A 20980-nucleotide genomic window follows, 5' to 3' on the forward strand; every position below is an offset into this window, starting at 1 on the left:
ACTTTTTGCTGGAACGAAGCGGCGCGGCCAAGTACAAATAGTTTAAATAGACGCATTGAAAAAGTGTATTAATTTCGAGCGTTTCACTCGACTAAGGTTAAGAAATTTCATTTCTCAGAAATGTCGCTGTGTAGAGGTTCGCTGTGAGCTTTTCCGCTGGATGTACCTTGCTCTTTCCGTTTTATATGAAAAAATAGACAAGTTTCGTGGTCGAATGTGCAACAACGAAATCGAAGAATTACGATACCCGCGAGGGAGTCTTAAAAATCGGCGCCAAAGATTGTCTGGTGAACGTCCTGATTTCGTTCATGTCCAACGTTTACGAAATGTTACAACACCGCATGTATTCTTCCCGAGCGTTTAATACTTTTCAATTTTCTGCACCAGCGAAAAGGAATTTTTAATTCCACGACATTGTCCCGTCGTCGGGCGAACGACCAATTTTTCACGTACACGGTGAAGTGGTTCTCGGCAAACGAAGAATAATTTGTTTCATCTGTTTACCGTAAAGTTGGCCAAATAACACGTTCCTTCTGTCTGAGTAACTTGTCTAATTTCTACGAGATTAAACGTCAACTTTCCTACCACTTTTTCCTACTTTAAAGATAACATCGAACATATACGTCGAAGTAGCAAAAGACCGAAGAACATCGAGATATAATTCGTCTCGACAGCTATAGTTTTAGCCTCTAGAAAATTTTTATATTCGATATTTAACCTACAGCTAACAGGTTTTCGCGTAATATCAAATTATATCGAAATTATATCGAAAATTGTATCTATTGGGTTGGCAACTAAGTGATTGCGGATTTTGTCAATACCAACCAATGGCAAAATCCGCAATCACTTAGTTGCCAAGTACACAATTTCGTAAACGTTGCACATGAACGAAATTAGGATGTTCACAAGATAATCATTGGCGGCGATTTTTAGCACTTCCTCGCGAGTATTGTAATTCTTCGATTTGTTGCACATTCGACCACGAAACTTGTCTACTTTTCCGTATGAGATATTGGGCTGGCAACTAAGTGATTGCGGATTTTGTCATCAGATGGTATTAACAAAATACGCAATCACTTAGTTGCCAACCCATTATCTCATACAAAGTGACGTCAAGATAAAAAATCAACGGAATGCCCGTTCCCTTTATTTCTTCATAATTCTTCATCGTTCAGACTTTCTATCCTATTGGGTTGGCAACTAAGTGATTGCGGATTTTGTCATTGGGTAGTATTGTTAAAGTCCGCAAACACTTAGTTGCCAACCCTATATTTCATACAAAGTGACGTCAAGATAAAAAATCGACAGAATGCACGTTCGCTTTATTTCTTCATAATTCTTCATCGTTCAGACTATTCTATTCTGTTGGGTTGATTTTGTCATTGCCACCTAATGACAAAACCGCAATCACTTAGTTGCCAACCCATTATCTCATACAAAGTGACGCCAAGATAAAAAATCAACGGAATGCCCGTTCCCTTTATTTCTTCATAATTCTTCATCGTTCAGACTTTCTATCCTATTGGGTTGGCAACTAAGTGATTGCGGATTTTGTCATTGGGTAGTATTGATAAAGTCCGCAAACACTTAGTTGCCAACCCTATATTTCATACAAAGTGACGTCAAGATAAAAAATCAGCAGAATGCACGTTCGCTTTACTTCTTCATAATTCTTCATCGTTCAGACTATTCTATTCTGTTGGGTTGATTTTGTCATTGCCACCTAATGACAAAACCGCAATCACTTAGTTGCCAACCCATTATCTCATACAAAGTGACGCCAAGATAAAAAATCAACGGAATGCCCGTTCCCTTTATTTCTTCATAATTCTTCATCGTTCAGACTATTCTATTCTGTTGGGTTGATTTTGTCATTGCCACCTAATGACAAAACCGCATCACTTAGTTGCCAACCCATTATCTCATACAAAGTGACGTCAAGATAAAAAATCAACGGAATGCCCGTTCCCTTTATTTCTTCATAATTCTTCATCGTTCAGACTTTCTATCCTATTGGGTTGGCAACTAAGTGATTGCGGATTTTGTCATTGGGTAGTATTGATAAAGTCCGCAAACACTTAGTTGCCAACCCTATATTTCATACAAAGTGACGTCAAGATAAAAAATCAGCAGAATGCACGTTCGCTTTACTTCTTCATAATTCTTCATCGTTCAGACTATTCTATTCTGTTAGGTTGTTTTTGTCATTGCCACCTAATGACAAAACCGCAATCACTTAGTTGCCAACCCATTATCTCATACAAAGTGACGTCAAGATAAAAAATCAACGGAATGCCCGTTCCCTTTATTTCTTCATAATTCTTCATCGTTCAGACTTTCTATCCTATTGGGTTGGCAACTAAGTGATTGCGGATTTTGTCATTGGGTAGTATTGATAAAGTCCGCAAACACTTAGTTGCCAACCCTATATTTCATACAAAGTGACGTCAAGATAAAAAATCAGCAGAATGCACGTTCGCTTTACTTCTTCATAATTCTTCATCGTTCAGACTATTCTATTCTGTTGGGTTGATTTTGTCATTGCCACCTAATGACAAAACCGCAATCACTTAGTTGCCAACCCATTATCTCATACAAAGTGACGTCAAGATAAAAAATCAACGAAATGCCCGTTCCCTTTATTTCTTCATAATTCTTCATCGTTCAGACTATCCTATTCTGTTGGGTTGTTTTTGTCATTACCACCTAATGACAAAACCGCAATCACTTAGTTGCCAACCCATTATCTCATACAAAGTGACGCCAAGATAAAAAATCAGCAAAATGCACGTTCGCTTTACTTCTTCAGAATTATTCATCTTTCAGACTATTCTATTCTATTAGTTTGGTAACTAATGACAAAATCCGCAATCACTGCCAACGCAATATTCTACGCAAAGAACGTTAAAACGATGGGACACGATGTAAGAAATTCGTAACGTCCAGTGGAAATAAGATGACAGAATTATATCGTTGCGTTTTATACTCTCGGTTATGTAAATCGAAGGGTTGAGGGTTCAGAGTCGTGCGCAAGCGATTCTCTTAATTCCTTTTCCGCCTACTTTTAATTGATTCAATTAGAAGGGCAAATACACGATTAAACAAAGCCCCGGATACTTTTGAAATGCCGTGAAACGCAACACTTCGGTAACGTTTCCCCCGACTGTACTTGGAGAACCAGCCATCGGCAAGTTTTACTCATTAAGTAAGGCATTATCATGGCCGCAACGTCTGAAGCAACGTTCTGCAACGATATGCAATCAAGTGCACAGACGAGCGGCTCACTTAAATTACTGCTGCAGAGTTATCGAACGTAGGACGAGAACTTGGCTCGTTAACGCGGTGGCCTCGGAATCACACGGGCCAACTTTCAAATTCACAGATACCGATATGCGTCGATTTTCCAATCGGTTAATGACCGCGCGCGGAAACGCCAGATTTTTTTTATTTCCTGGGATTTTTAATTGACGCGAAACTATATTTTTCCACGGCGAATAAAATTCGACTGGTAATGAATCACCCGATATATCTTGCGAAACGTTCCCATCTCCCTTTCGAATCTTTCAAAATCCAAAAACCGGTGATTATTAGGGTTCAGAAAGAGAGAGAGAGTAATTTTTACAGAGTCGAAGAACAGAGTGGTCGTGGAATGCCAAGAAACAAGTTACCTTCGATGAGGAAAGAAAACTTGCGCGTTCATATAATGGAAATTGATGAGAAAGAAAAGCGTATGAGTAGAAAACACTGTCGCGTCTTAATCGTGAAGAAAGTTCAATGTTTCGCTTTAATTTAGACAGTTGATTTAGAAAAGTGGAAAGATAATTAACTAACAATCTATTGCTACTTTTTTTTCTTTTTTCTCCTTTTCTTACAGCTTCCTATAGAGACGACGTTGCGACACCATATAATTAGCATTATTAGCATTATTATTCTAATATTTGGAAAGAGAAATTCCATTTAATTCCACGGAGTATTCTGATTGATGTGTAGAAGATTTCCCAATAAGAAGAGAAGATTTTTCAATTTGTACCACTTGCAGCGTGTTTTCTACGAGTATTGCAATGTTACTCGAAGAGAGAAATTCGAATGCTATTTTAATTTGCCAATCAGGTAGACGCAATTAACTGGTGAAATGAAAGTAGATATCAGGATCGAGGGAACGTAAAGAACGAATATTAGTTTGAGAATTCTGTAAGGAAGCTGAAAAAGTAGCTCATCCAGCATTCTTCGTGCTGTTCTTGTGAAAATGAACAATCGTAGCAGCTATTCAGACGATAATCCGAGTAACGACAAATATAATCGCGTGAAACTTGCATCGTATTTTCTCCACGCATGACCAAATATTTGTGACAAATTTTAAGTCGCTCGATTTATAATAATCTACTATCTTTTATTTGTAAAAACTCGCTCAGAAATACAAGAAATATTGCCTTGAATTTATTTATTTCATTTGAACGATCGCTAAGATATATTGGACAAGAGAATTTCTGAAGATCAATTTATTTCGTTGATGGATCGGTGTCGGAAGAAGATGAAGATTAAACGTAACATATAATTCGACCATCGCCACTGTTCCATTTTTCCACTCACTTTTCTCAACTTTCCCATCGCGTTTCGGATAAATCTCTTGGTAAGATCTTTAAGTTCTTTACTTTACTTTACTTTACTTTACTTCCTCAAGATACGCAAGATACTTCAAGATAAGAAAGTCGAAGAATGGCCATTTTTTTTACATTCTTCTCTCACATTGGGAAAGTGGTTGTTCCATTGTACGAAAATTCCACGATTCGCACAGCTTCGTCTTTCTATTATTCAGTTGGCAACTAAGCGATTGCGGATTTTGTCATTAGGAGGTATTGACAGAATGCGCAATTACTTAGTTGCCAGCCCAATAGCTGGGATAATTCCAGTTTCAGCGAATGGCAAAGAATCGTTTAAAATGAAACTTCCTTCGATTTATTACCGATTTATGTTACGTTTCTATATTAATTTATGTGTCTTATCTTCTTATTTTCTACGTTTTATTTTCACATTTCTTTGCTTTCTTTATGCATCTTTATTTACGTACTTATATACAGGGTAACGTGTACAAACAGACACGAGGTGATTCCTCATGAAAGAATAAGAACAAAATATGGAATACAAAGTATACATTTGGAAGTAACGAACGTTTTTCGTTCAAGGTTTAGTCTGCGAGAAAATCGAGTTTGACAATTTATCGATATTCATATTTGAACGCGGTTAATTTCGGACCAGACAGCACTAGATAATCGACAAGAGGTCGTTCTATTGTGTTGGCAACTAAGTGATTGCGGCTTTTGTCATTACAACCTAATGGCAAAATCCGCAGTCACTTAGTTGCCAACCCAATACACGTGAAACTAAGCCGAAAGTGCGGAATAAAATTTTTTCTCAAGACGCTTTGTTAATTGCTTGTAAAATAAATTTGCAAATTTATCATACGCACGTAAACACCAGATCGATTCTCAACTGAACGTGTTCGAACTGCATTTTCTCGAAGATAAAACCTCGAACGGACAAATTTTATTTCACATCTTTTTACTTACAAACGCTTCGGCAGTAACATCCTACCGATTGTTTGTTCGTACTCAGTCGGTAGTTAGCCACGTTCAAGTATAGCGGATAAATTTTCAAACTCGATTTCCCCAAAAACTAAACCTTAGATCAACAAACTTTGTCGCATATTTTGTTCTTATTTTTCCATATTTATTTATATACTTATATATATATATACAGGGTGGTTGGTAACTGGTGGTACAAGCGGAAAGGGGGTGATTCTACGCGAAAAAAGAAGTCGAAAATATGGAATAACAATTTTTCGTTCGAGGCTTTGTTTTCGAGAAAATCGACTTTCAATTTTCGCTCGGTACGCGTGCACTTTATTACGTCTCGTTATGACGGATCTCACTGTAGATCGTTGTCTCGATGGAAAAATTAAAAAAGAGAAAAAAAAATTTTTATTCTATATTTTCGACTTTTTTTTCGCGTAGAATCACCCCCTTTCCGCTTGGACCACCAGTTACCAACCACCCTGTATATCGTAGAATCTATTTTAAAGAAATTTCCTATGATACGCGTATATTAAATTTTCATGAATCTACCGTGAAATTGTCATAGCTTTGACCGATCATTATCGTCAGACTACGATTATAAATATATTATAAACATTTCTCTTTTAATTCTGATATTTTAGTCCAATTGAACTGTAGTTTAATATTAGTCGAGATTTTGTTTCGTATACAGGGTGGTTGGTAACTGGTGGTCCAAGCGGAAAGGGGTGATTCTACGCGAAAAAAGAAGTCGAAAATATAGAATAACAATTTTTCGTTCGAGGCTTTGTTTTCGAGAAAATCGACTTTGAATTTTCGCTCGGTACACCTGCGGTTATAACGGATCACATTGTAGATCGTTGTCTCGATGGAAAAATTAAAAGAAATTTTTATTCTATATTTTCGACTTCTTTTTTCGCGTAGAATCACCCCCCTTTCCGCTTGTACCACCACCACCCTGTATATAAAAGAAGTGGCGTAAAATTTTCCAGGGCGAAACGAGGTCGCGGATGGAAGAAACTTAAAAAGCGATGTAAAAAGACTTACATATTATAAAAGACGTTTTTTATACTACGTCGAATAAATTGGACATAGGTGGAAGTAAAAGAAAAGGAAATATTGGATAGCTTAATCATTTCTTTCGCTCGAAATACCTCTGCTACGAATAATAAAACGTTGGGACGTGGGGAGACCGAGTTCCATTGGAGCATGCTCCGTACCGGAAACAAACGTCAACGGCGAACAGATCGATGATTCGCGTCCATGGAAACGGCGGATGGACCAATGCGAGGCTATTCTCCTTTCCGGACAGGCGCATCTGCCTTTTCCCTCTCGTCTCTTGCTACCCTACTGAAAGAAAAACGCGGTTTCTTCTACCAACGAGAATCAAGTGATATTTATCTGGATGCACCGTGGCGAAACGAGCAACGTTTCCTGCCTAATGATAACATCGAACACCTCTCGTCAAATTTACTATCCAACAGAATTTCCATAAATCGGAACTTTTTATAAATCCTAAATTACCTATTCACTATCAATTCAGCATATCACGACCGTGACAGATGTATCATTAGGTCAGGTGGCAAACGTGCGAAATAAACGAGGAAAATCGAGTTTCTTTAGGAAATTGAAAAACAACCAGCTGAAGTACAGGCTTCTTCTTACGAATTCCGAGAATTTTAATTCGACCATTCTAGAAATGAAAATTGCACGATTCCAAGAAACCTTAGAAATGTTTAGAGTCGAAATATTGGCTGGAAAAATTCCCTTTGAAAACGATCGATCAAATTTAAATCGCCCAATTCCCGAGACAAAAGCAGTTCCAAGTTATTGATTTTCGAAAAACAAATGCAAACGCCACGCGTTATTATCGAAATAAAAGTAAATTTCCGCGAATTTATTTATCTAAATTAAGTTAAAAAAAGAATCTTTCGCCTTAAAGCATCTGATATGTCGCTGATGAAATTCTCATAGTTTTATCGCGTAGTCAATTCGATTATTTTTCGAGAGGAAACGTTTCGCAATCTCTGGCGAGTTCCGGGCGAAATCTCGAGAGGGAAGAACGCGTTTTCCCGTGTTGGGTGCGCGGGACATCGCGAGGCCGCGTCCACCCGACACCTCAGGGTTAATTAATTTAAAACAAAGTTAAAGTCAGGTGACGTGCAGCCACCAACGCGAGCGAATGCACTCGAGCGAGCGTCGTTGGTAACGTAATACGGAGTCGGACTACCTGACCGATCTGACAGTAAGCTCGAAACAAAATCGAATCGGTGCACGAGGAGCATCCGTACAGCTGGAACTCGTTTATAAACAAGCGTGTCCTTTTGGTCTTCACTCGAATCGATTGAAAAAGAAAAATGAGTAACCAAAAAAAAAAAAAAAAAAAAAAGGAAGAAAAAGGTAACGAAAGAAGAAAAAAGGAACAGAGAAAGGCATCGCCTTAATCTTTTCCTTTTAAAGTCGCGAGCTAATTCCACTTGTGCCATAAATATCAAATTCTGCGTCCGCTGAGCTTCATTCCCCTTTTTTCCTACAGTTTCACTTCCTGTGTTTTACTTCCTCTTCCATTTTATGGGTTAACCAGACGATCTTTTCGAATTGGTTATTATTTATTATTTTTTTTTACAAGTGTCTTTTTTTTTTTTTTTTAGTAGATAGTTGAAGATCGATGGACCTTAAAAGCTTTGCGAAAAAAGGGAACGGTATCTTTCTCGTTCGATCGAATTAACGTTGAAACAAGATGAAATTAATATGTGGATATTAACTCGTGTAATGTCGATAAGAGCAATTGATTTCTGTGAATTTTTTTTTTTTTAGACTAACTGTACTAGTTGTATGGAACTAGACCTTTTTGACATGTAAATAGATAGTCGTGAGGTACGAATGTAATTCTTTTGTTTCGGTTAATTGTTTATCGTATATCATACAAGTCTTGTTGATCATCTTCGACAACGTAACTATTGTTGGTTTCAAGCTACATAGTTTACGATAGGATCGAACCTATTTTTGAAAGAAAAACGTGAAAAATTGTAAGGTGGAGATATTAAACGTGTTGGTTTATTAAAGAGGCGAGTGATAAAATTGTATTAGGTCATCCCATAAGTTCGTGCCGTTTTTCGAGCGGTTATATATGTTATTTTTTTTAAACACCTATGAATCGTTGTCTTAGGTATTTTCAGAACATTTCACATCTCTCGAACTGTCAAACTTTGTGATTTTTCGTGATATCTAGCAAACCAAAACAACGTTGGCATTCCAAGGCACAATAATGTGTGGCTGATGAAAAGAGAGTTTGCGTTTCGTCCCGGGACTACCGGTGGACTCGTCAGTGAGGCTATGCCCGGTAGTCCCTGCCTTAGACGTAGAGGGAGTCTCGCTAGGTGCGGTATTTGTATCAATCGCTCGTATATTCGACCGCTAGCGAGTTAGACAGACAGACCCGTTGTCGTCGTAGCCCTCTAGTGTTGGCGGTTGGTAGCAGCGGCTCGACCTGTCGGCGTCCTATTGATACCGATCCGCCACAAATGTGAGTCTCTGCCGGTTGAAATTTTGCTTTGACAAAATTGCGTGCCGCTACAATTGTAATGTTTTATCGTTTGGAAGAAACGTTCAGTTTTTTCGGCAGACAAGTTGCGTTTACGTCGTTCCAAGAAATGTTATAAACGAATAATCAAATAGAAATTTATGGCTCAGTCCCTGGGGAAATTTATTACAAAGCGAACAAGTTTTGTCCGAAATTGATTAATCGATTAGCTTTTTAGTTATCGTGCAGACTAACTCAAAAACGTTAATACACAGCAAGAAGAATCGAAATAGGAAAAGTCAGATGTGCACTGATACAACTAGCAGATAGCCTAAAAAAATTCGTAAAAGTCATTTGCTTCTGTTGTTGTTACGCGTCCATCTGCCCTTAACTATGCAAAAGTCATGGTAAAAGATAATTTAAAAAAGTTAAATGCGGCGAGTTAAAAAAATGGTAATATGGAACACCTAGGACACTTGTAAATAAATTTTAGGAAACTTTACTTTTACCGTAAAAAATTAATATCTCTCCTAAATAGGAAAGACAAATAAACAAATAAATATAATAAATCAAATTTTCATTATTCATCGCATCTTTTATCTATCGTCATCGTCATCGGTAGCGATATCATTGCCATGTTCCATACGTTACGTACATTCAATGTGTTCCGTATTAGATAGGAACGTATTTAGGCAGAAAAATGATAATTATGCTAAGAAGAGAATAAATTTAACAAGAAAAATCTTCTCTCTCAAAAGGCTGGAAAACAAATGTGTTTAATGAAAAAACACGCATTTTTTAATTTACCTGCATTAAAAAATTGTACTATTTTAACGCAACGATCAGCCGCATCGTCAAAGATAGTTTCCCAAGTGAAGTCTTTTGTTCTTGCGGATCGATTTTGTCGGTTACTTGCCGAGACATTGCGGCGTTTCGTATTAAGTGCGATATCACGTATGAATTAATTAGTATCTATGATTTTAATTAAAAATACAATGTTTTATTGCATTCCGATAATTTCATCGACGATACGTTTTTCATATATACAGTGGCTGTGAAAATATTTGCGCATAACCTCATTCTCCAATGAAACTGTCTTTTTATCGGCTTCTACATTCCATTTCTGTAATATCAAATTTTTGTGATTGTATTAAAATACCATTAAATGATACGATATTTAAAATACCTGAATCTAGTTAGTTGGTATGTACTGCTGTGTATAACAAGTACAATTCCGTGCAAGTACTTTTTACAGTCATTGCAAACATAATATAATGATTGGTACGAACGAATCACTAACATACATACATACATAACATATGATAGAAATCCACTTATCTGAACTTGTTTGGAAGACAAACAGTTTATATAATTGGAGTTCATGTAACAGCAGCTCTCCAATTATTTATTCATTTATTCATTTATTTAAACGAGAAATGACAATAAACTCTTTGGCATATAAGATGACAAAGCAAGAGAAGGTTGCAGTTAAATATTGTGTACATATATATAGATTAAAGTACACGTTCCAGCGAGTGTTTTAAGGAGACTATGGTTCGCCAAAATAAATCTGTTTCCACATGAAATTAGTTGGTACAATCTAGTACGCGATTAAAACAACGACAATAACCATAAATTGCGCGATATCGATTAACCTGAAACAAATTATTATTTCGAAGACACCTTCAAGGAACGTTAAGAGAGAACTGCCGTATCACGTTAAAACAGCGAACAATATTCTTGGCTATTTTACTTAGGAATAAAACGTCGAATATTAGTCTCCATTTGCTCAGTGTCTGTAGATTCAAGTTATAGAAAATTTCGTCATGAATAGTAGAGAAATCTATCATATCATAATCTGCCAATGTTTATCTGGTCTGGCCGCAAGCCCGAGGGATTTAACTGAATTTTCTTCGTATCATTGGTGTGCGAGAGACGACAGGAAAATCGGATGAGACAGCGATATTTTGAAATTGGTCTGAATCATCGACAATATCTACTATTTTTCTGAAGTAAGTTATTATTATAGCAATTATGTAACACGGGTTTGGCGATAGTATATATACATATCATATAATATTAGGCTGTCCGGAAAGTTTCTTTCATTTTATAAAGAAGTAATACACGCACAATGTTTTTGTTTATATCACTTTATTGAATTATACACGAACTTAATAATAGAAATAGAACAAAATGAATTGTTGAAAATAACAACATGAGTTCGTGCTCGCCATCTATATGCAGATGCGCTAGTTACAATAAATAGTAACTAGAAAATAGTTCTAGATACAATCGATAGATTTAGTCGATAGGTTTAAGATGTTCTTTTGTTTTTATCCCTAGTCCGTGCAAGAAAATGCGATAAAGGTTTTTCGGCTCTGAACGGTGTGATAGATTTATCCAGAGAATAAAATAATAGCTATCGTGATCCTACTTCTGAATACAGAAATAACAACATGGATAATATCCAATTCAATAAAATAATATAAAACAGAAATTGTTGCTCATCTATTATCACCTTATGAAACGAAAAAAACTTTTCGGACAACCTAATACAATAATATTATAATATACTTAATATAATATATTATAATATATAATATAATACCTAACCAAGCTAATAAGCCGAAACGAATAAACTACTGTGCTATAATATGTTTCGTTCGTATAGTAGGAGGTTAGATTCAGATAAACGAATTGAAGCAGCAAAAGTTCAGGTAATCGAGTATCTATTAAAAATTTCATCCAGACAAATCCATTTCTATACCGTATGCGTCAGTTTTAAATTTCAATTTCTAAGATTCTAGATCCGATCGTCTCGAAAGAATGGGAATGATTTACACGTAAGAAGGAATAATAACGGAGGAAGATTTTTGTGCGTAGAGAATAAGAACGAAAGGAGGTAGAAAGAAGAGGAACCTTATCGCAGAAAGCGGAACCATTTCTCGCTGCTCTTCGACATCTCGTTCGCTCGACGATTTCCTTATTGTTTGTATAATCGATAAATTGTGCGCCTAGGGGAATACATACGGGATGCTTCACGGTGTAAAAACCGCGTAATCTACTGCCGTTCGTGGGCGGGGCGAGTATCGAGCAAGAGCCAGCAACGAGACGGACTCGGAAGACTATAAATCTCACGATACAACTTCGACTTCCGGTTTCCCTGTCTTTCCACAACACGTCGATTCCTAATTCATTTGAAACTTCCCAGAAAGTTCGACGATAATTTCAATGACTCACTTATCCAGCTGTCCTAGTATATTCTAAGAAATGAGAAAACGAATTATTCCACAGAATCGTTCTGGATAATAAAACTACGTACCTTTGTAAGATACCAGTAAGGAAACTTTGATATTATAAATGATTTTATAATACATATGTTACACTGTTTCAAATAATTAGAGAATTGCTGCTATGATTCGTTTCATGGTATTTACCGATGAAGCAAGTACAAGAGAAGAACCGTGCTCGATGAATCTGGATGTATTCGATGATACTATAACAACAATTGATTCGAAGATAATAATCAAAAAACAGATACATACGGCAGAAGCGATTATAAAAATGAAAATGACAGAGGTGTTCTGATTGCTCGGAACGACACATTGTTTCTTAAACGCACATCTAAATAATGTATATCTATAGAAATAATCTATAATGATCCTATATTAACAATTTCTATCAACAAAGATCTTTCGACATCTTACGAACATCAAAAGAAAAACGACGAACATTCTTCGAATTATTAAATAACCTGATTACAAAAATTGTTCTTCTTATTATTGTCTTCTTATTATTATTGTATTCTTAATATTGTCATCAGATCGCACGTTTCATAGTATTAAATAGTTTATAGCCGTACATAATACGAAACGATATTGAAACTTAATATATGCATCGACTTAACTAAATAGTATCTATATGAATGCTGTGACAGATACAATGGTGTACAAATACTTTTTCTGCATGCCACTGTATATATTTCTTTATCAACTTTCACCGATCTCTGTTCAATACTTTCACAAATATTAACTACGATATACGAATATCTACGAGCCGTGGAATTCTATACTAGCGAATCGTTCAAAGGATCGACGAGCGCGAATCGTGTAAAGCTACCTAAAAGTCGGCGTAGTTACTGTCACGCTAGTCCGGCCGGCATCAAAGTGGCAATCGGTGCCGATTGTGTCAAAACCCTGGCCCGTGTCTACGCGAAGCGTTTCGCGTATTGCTCGACGTGGCTAGGCGATTTCGTGTGCGTTCTCTGCTATCCGAAACCGATGGGCGTTGCTCCATCGTAACGCGATACGTTTGTACTCTCCTCTGCCTATGTAAACGTACTCGCGGACCACGTACCCACGCGTGTGCACATTGTTCTTCGTGTATTGGTAACCGCGAAACGTGGTCGGTGATAACAGCGTATCATGACGTTCGATTTCCTGCGTTTCGATAGTTGTCGAACGATATCGATACGCTGGAACACAGAGATGGAAAATATCGGGGAAAACGCATTGCTCTTTGCAGCCCACTTTGTCGCTTCTTACCGATCATTTATCGTATACGGACAGTCGGTGGTGAATTGTTTTTCATCGGTTTAGAATTTCGTGATTCGAAAATTTCTTAATTTTCGGTTGATAAATACGGTGAATTATTGAAAAATCGCGCAAGTCCAATGGGTAAGTTGTGCATTTTGCAGCTATTTTTGACTGCATGTGTGTGTGTGTGTGTTTGAGGTTCGAAAATTTCTTAATCTTGGGAATAGTAGATATGGTGAATTATTTAAAAACGATATAAGACTAATGGGTAGATATTGTGTATATTTGTGTATTGTGGTGCGAAAGTTTCTCAAGTTTGCGAACAACAGATACGGTGGATTATATGAAAACGATGTAATGATGTAGATTGTGAATTTAGAAATTTCAAGATGCACAATGTGCAAAGATATATAAGATACGCAAAGTATGGTACTCTTTATGATACTTAATGGCTGAAAAGAATCTTTGCCTAGCTTCTATTCTTTAGATTCTACTCATTAAAGTATGAATTTGCATAGATCTCCGTAGTCTACTAACAAGACGGTTAAGTAACTTTTCCAGAGATTGCTGGATCCTATAGTTTTTAAACGCAAAATTCGTAAATGGCGCCACATAATCCACTTTCAAACAAAAATTGCAAATTATATTTTCTCGAACTTGCACCAAATTACTATGTACTATGCTCGTACAACATATCACGCGGAATTACGGCACTAAACTTCCTCCACCTCGTTAAACTTCCACGATACAACAAGATATCTCGTCTTCCTCTTTCACAGAAGGTCACGTTTGTTCGAAGATCAGCACGAAGAACAACCACGTGACGTTCCTCAAGCTGTACCTAATGTCCTAAGTACCTGAACGAACAGCACATTCAGAGGATTCTATCGGGTTGGCAACTAAGTGATCGCGGATTTTGTCAAAATCTTCGTTGCCAACCCAACATTATTTCGAATGACGATAGTTACGCTGCTCGTACACGAGGACACGGCGAATTCTTAGCTGGAAAATACGAGCACAGGACCCGAGGCTCAGCAGATAGTAAGAGAGAAGAGACGCATTCGTGGGAACGAAGAAAGTAAGTAGAAAGGGTGAAATGGAAGAGAAAGAGAGAAGAGGAGGCATCGTGTCGATCCTATCAGAGCCCCGAATCTTGGAATTCGAATTTGTCTCCTTATCTACGGATTCCATCGTAATTGCTTATCTACGAGGCGCTTGCTCGCCGGGACAGCCATATCCACCTACTTTATGCGACGCGATCCGTCGACCCACGAGAAGACACGCATGTATGCACGTTTTCTCGCATGTTTCCGTCACGCGAAACCATCCTGCCAAGGTTCGGGACGTTTATCGCCAGTAGGAAATCGTATACACGTCCCTCCTTTGTTTTTTCTCGCGTGTTTCTGGTCGCGCGACGGCCATTCGCTCAGGGTTTCTTCTTCCTCCGGGCCATAGTTCCGGTGGCGCCTTCCTCCAAACGGTGGTAGCATTGTTTTGACACGGTATCCGTATCTTTGCACCTACTATGCTACAGCTCGTCCCCGATCCGTTTCGATCTGCACGAATCGCTCGTGATTCCGTGTTGCTAATTGCGAGTAGAAGGTACGAGGAGGAATATGTTTATGTAGAGGTGCGAAGATTTTTGGAAGCTTGTTTGGTGTGTGAAGAGAGGAAAAGAGATGAAATAATGTTATTTATTGATGAAGAATTTCAACAAAGACATCACTGTTTTATACGAAAAGTTAATACACGCTCTTTAAATCTTTTGCGCTTTGCAGGAATTAAATCTACGTATCTGTTTAATAATTCTAACGAAGATTTCACCTTTTGTTACTAATAACCGGAAAATTAAAACGGAAAAGACCAACATCGATCAGTAACATCTAACGTTGTAATATCATTAACCTACCTCCAAGAAACTCTTTTTAATCTTCTTTCTTTCAAAATTTACTTAACCACACAAAATATTTAGTCAGAACATTCCTCTGCAGTGTAAATCACTCAAAAAATTCCTATTCTACGCGAACAATAGTAATTAAGCTCAGTCCACATGATAATATCATAAACCCTCTCAAACCTTCTCCATTTTAAAATTAATGTAACCAACTACTTGATCAAAGATTTATATTAACCATCAGTTTCACCAAAAACACTTCTCATCCAAGACACGACCTAACCCAAAGGTTAACCTGCCCAGAACAAACACCGATCAACCACGCCCAATATGAAAATGCCATTAACCTTTTTAAATCCCCTGCATTTCAAAACCAGTGTAAGCAAACTATTTAACAAGAACACGTACTAACCATCAGTTTCACCAAAAACGCTTCTTATGCAAGACACGACCTAACCCAAAGGTTAACCCGCCCAAAACAAACGTCGATCAACCATGCCCAACATGATAATACCATTAACTTCCTCAAACGCTCTTCATTTTAAAATCAATCTAAGCAAGGTAACTACTTAATCAAAGATTCATACTAACAATCAGTTTCACCAAAAACGCTTCTTATGCAAGACACGACCTAACCTAAAAGTTAACCCGCTCAGAACAAACGCCGATCAACTACCTCCAACATGATAATACCATTAACCTTCTTAAACCTCGTGCATTTCAAAACCAGTGTAAATAAAGTAACTATTTAATCGAGAACACATACTAACCATCAGTTTCACCATAGAGACTCCTCATCCAAGACACAACCTAACCTAAAAGTTAACCCGCTCAGAACAAACGCCGATCAACTACCTCCAACATGATAATACCATTAACCTTCTTAAACCTCCTGCATTTCAAAACCAGTGTAAACAAAGTAACTACTTAATCAAGAACACATACTAACCATCAGTTTTACCAAAGACACTCCTCATCCAAGACACGACCTAACCTAAAAGTTAACCCGCTCAGAACAAACGCCGATCAACTACCTCCAACATGATAATACCATTAACCTTCTTAAACTTCGTGCATTTCAAAACCAGTGTAAATAAAGTAACTATTTAATCGAGAACACACACTAACCATCAGCTTGACCATAGACACTCCTCATCCAAGACACGACCTAGCGCAAAAGTTAGCCCGCCCAGAACAAACATCAATCGACAACAACCAACGGCCGCGTTTGACGAAGAGGCTGGTGACGTAGGACGCGTCGACGGTAGTTCGCACCCGTGGAAACGGTCCGTGTGTGGTCCTGGTTGTCCCTGTCCTTCTGTTTCGTCGCTCGTAGTCCCTCTGTTCGAAGCGCATCGGCAACGATGACGTTAGTAACCCGATATCGCCGGCATCCACGGCCCGCAGACGGCTTCCATACAGATGTTCCAAAGGGAATAGGGCCGTGTAGAAGCGGAGGTGGCGTACCATTATCCGTTTACGGAATGCCTGTTTCGCGTCCTCTCAGCCCGCTGCATTCGTCTACACCCATCTCCATACACGTAGCGCCCATCGATAACGGTAATCGGTTTCGCTAGACGCGCGTCGAATCATTGACGACCATTGGCAAACCTGACTGGGTGTCGGGCCTGCTAGCAAAACGTCGCCCTGTTCGATGCAACAGGATTTTTCAGTGATTATCGTATTATCTCGGCTAACCGGCAATGAATCGGGCAAGGTAACTCGTGAGAGTCGGTCAAGCACGCGGAAGAACGTGAAGCTTGCGAGCGGAGGAAATCGCTCGTGCACATGATAAACTTTCTTGATTTTTTTTTTCATCGATACGTCACTCTTTGCCTTTTGTATCGAAAGGTTTATGGGAAAGATGGCTTTCGTTTCGTTTATACAGAAACAAGCGTGGCAAGCGACGCCTGGAGAAAGGAATTAGAAAATTATTAGCTTGGAGATGCATCGTCCAAGTATGAAGCTGTAAACGACGACACTTTAACGGGATACTTGTTTGATGGAGTTTGAAGGAGTTTGAAGGAGTTTGAAGGAGTTCGATCGAGGGATTTCAGAGTTTAGTGGCGTTTATGGGTGCCGGATTTGGACGACGTTGGTTTATCATTTATGTCGTTACGTTTAGGCATGTTTGTATGATGTAGTTGTAGTTAGTACTTCGGGCATTGATGCAAGGATGTCAGAGATCCTTGGAATTTATGAGATTTTGCTTGAATGACGTGGGTGACTATTTGGATGTATTTTAGTAGCGTTGTGTTTAATAGTTCGGTTGTTATGAAAAGATTCATTTAATATATAATTAAGTAGTGCAATATGTCCATATCTATTCGATCCTTTCCTGAAAATTGTTTGAACTTCCTTCCGAATATCCCTCTTAGTCATTTCTCGTAAAACAAACGCTTCTTCCAACTTCTCCAAACCACCAAAACACTTTTACTGCAACAGAATCCACAGATTATGCGTATAGAAATAATTATATATTTCCACCCCACAAGTATTCGTTCTCTTCGCTTTCCACGAAGCAAACATTTCCCTCAACTTCTCCAAAATACGGACGATTTCGATGAAGGTAACCGCGATTTTCTTCGAATCCTTACGCGTGATCGATACAGAGTAACAGGGCGATAGATAGAGATCGCGAGCCGTTGTTTTAAACAGCGAACAACCGAAAGTTTCGACCACCCTCGCGGGGCGAATTTCAAGGAATCGTTACGATTCTTGGTACCGGTGGAGGAATCACGAAGATAGGGTAGGAACGATGGAAAGGGAAGAGGGAAGAAGGAAGAGGAGCAGAGAAGGCAAAGAGGGAAGAGGCAGACGGCAGACAAATGAGTCGGGCTGCAGGTCCCTGCGACTCGTTTAATCAAAGTTTGGGATGCGTGTTGCCTCGGTCCCGAACTAACTACGTCCAATCATGCTACGAGTTCAAATGGAAACCAGCCTTGCTGTCTCGTACCGCGAACGTCTCCCGTGGATATTTCTTCTTCTTTTTTCTATTCTTCTAGTTCGATTTTTCTTTTCTCAAGCAACTCTGATCGGTGATATTTTGTAGAAAATTCTACTTTTAGTAGTAGAATATATATCGTTGGTCGAAAGAAAAATTTCCTGTAAACTGGTTTGAAATCAAATTTTCGTAGTAGTTTGTTGTTTATTTGTATTTCAGGCTCACAGCCTATTGCAAAAGAGATTATAGACATCCACTACGTATATATATATATAAACATTTACACACATCAATGCATTCATATACATACACATTCATACATATACCCAATAATGTAATTTAATTTAATTTAATTTTTATTATGCCTCCAATAGCATTAATTTCTATTATCTGTAGAAAGAGGAATAGAATGTTTGTAGTAGACGAAAATAAATTTAGATATTGACAGTTTCTGATAAAATATTCTTTATATCTCTCTCCTTTACTGTTAAGAAACAGTGTTTTGTACAGTTTTCTACATATATCAGATATACAATATCGTACAATATAATACAATAATATAATATAACATTATAACACAATATAGTACAATTATAATACAATTACATTATAATAAATATTATATATAATATGATAAATTAACATAATATAATATAATATAATATAATAAGATATAAATATTTATTTAACGTTTAGCTTCTTAAACAGATAGATGACGCACTGCTATATTACTGTCCTAAAATATTTCAAATCAAATTCACTAAACTACTGTTGCAAAGTAAACTTTCAATAAGAGTCTCCGTGATATCTACGCTTTTTTCCTATTCTTCAAAATAATAAAAGTTGACGAATACATTCAACAAGATCAGTCGTTGGTTTCACGGTGGTTCGAGTAGGTTTTAGCAAAGAAATCTAGGGCTACGTCTGGCGGTAGTTGCTGGCTTGTCGCATTCACCGCGGCGTAATATCAATAATTAAATACGGCCGCTTGAAATATCGGTTTCCTTCACCGCAAGAAAAGTTCAAAGAACTGCCACAATTTCGCAATCTATCCGTCGCAAAACCATGACCCATTTACCATAAATGACGCCACTGGCGGCTCGCGCGGTTCTTTCACACCTTCTTACCATTTAAATCCTTCGATTCGATCATCCAGCTACCATATCATCATTTACACTTAACTATCGCTTGAACCATTCTACTTAACATTTATTAAATGTTTAGGACGATTATTCCAATTTACTCATCTTAAGGTAGCAAGGTTCTATTGACGATAAATCCTTAAAAGAGATTAACCAAACATCACTAAAAGATTATCTAGATAAAGTCTACTAAAGATTATCAAGAACCGAATAAAAACAGCGTTAAAAGAATTTTTCAATTCCGGATCTGGCAACTTTTCTAAATACGAAGTAACAGAAAGGACATGTGCTAACATGTTTTATAAAATTATATAAAAATTACAGTAGAGTCTGGGTTATCGAAGGTCCGGTTAACCGGAGTTTCGTATTATCCGAGACGCTTTGTACCTTACGATAACTTAATTTTTTTTCGAAACTTTAACAGGAAGAGTACGAAAGCGCAAATAGTCAGATATCGTGAAAGCAGTTGAACGAAATTCCAATGGATTAAGTAATTAATTAAACCTAAATATACGTACAACATTGCATTGCCAAAACGATTTTATTATACGATTTATGAACATTAAGAAACCCTTTCGTGTTATCTGACGTTTGGATTATCCGAGATAGATCCAATCTTCCACTATACATAGTATCTTAAACATTCCAGCCGATCTCAAAGTTCTCTTTAAAGGAACCAATATTTCCCACGTACGTATACATACAGATAAAAAAAGAAGAAGAAGAAAAAAAAGGAGAAACCATTCAGCCAAAGCATTCTACGATCAAATATTTCCGAAAAAATAGTCAACCGAACAAACAAGCACGAAACAACTGCGCCAGAAAAACCCACACACGCACACACATAGTTGTAAATAAAAGAGAAAAGAGAGAAGAAACTTGGTTAGGTGGTGGGGAATAGACAGAAAGAGGTGGAGAGAATCGCGCTGTCTGGCCACTCTATAATTTGTCGGGGTGAGTTACCGCCCTTGTCTTTGCTTAGCGCTGGGCGTTCGTTCCGTTTGGTTCTCTTTCTCTGGTGATGCTATCGGCGCATACCTCGCTAGACAGGTGGCCACCCCGTGACACCCACACAGCCGCTTACACGCACGCAACGACGTGCACCGGGCACACGCACCAAGCCGTCTGCTGTCTCGTGAATCGTGCCGCGCGTCGCGTGCGTCCGTGAATGCGTGTAAAACGTCCTCTTCTCTTTCTCTCCCTCCTTTTCTCTTCCCTTCCTACTCTTAACCATTTCTCGTCCATCGTCCGTACGTATTTTCGTGTGTTCGTCCGGTCCACTGTCGAAAAGTTATCACACGTCGGGGCCGCCTGTTCCACACCCACGTATCCGCTACGGGGATAATGCTAATTTCGATGGATTAGAAGGACG

Source organism: Bombus huntii, chromosome 12, assembly GCF_024542735.1.
Source record: "Bombus huntii isolate Logan2020A chromosome 12, iyBomHunt1.1, whole genome shotgun sequence".
In the NCBI taxonomy this organism is placed as follows: Eukaryota; Metazoa; Arthropoda; class Insecta; order Hymenoptera; family Apidae; genus Bombus; species Bombus huntii.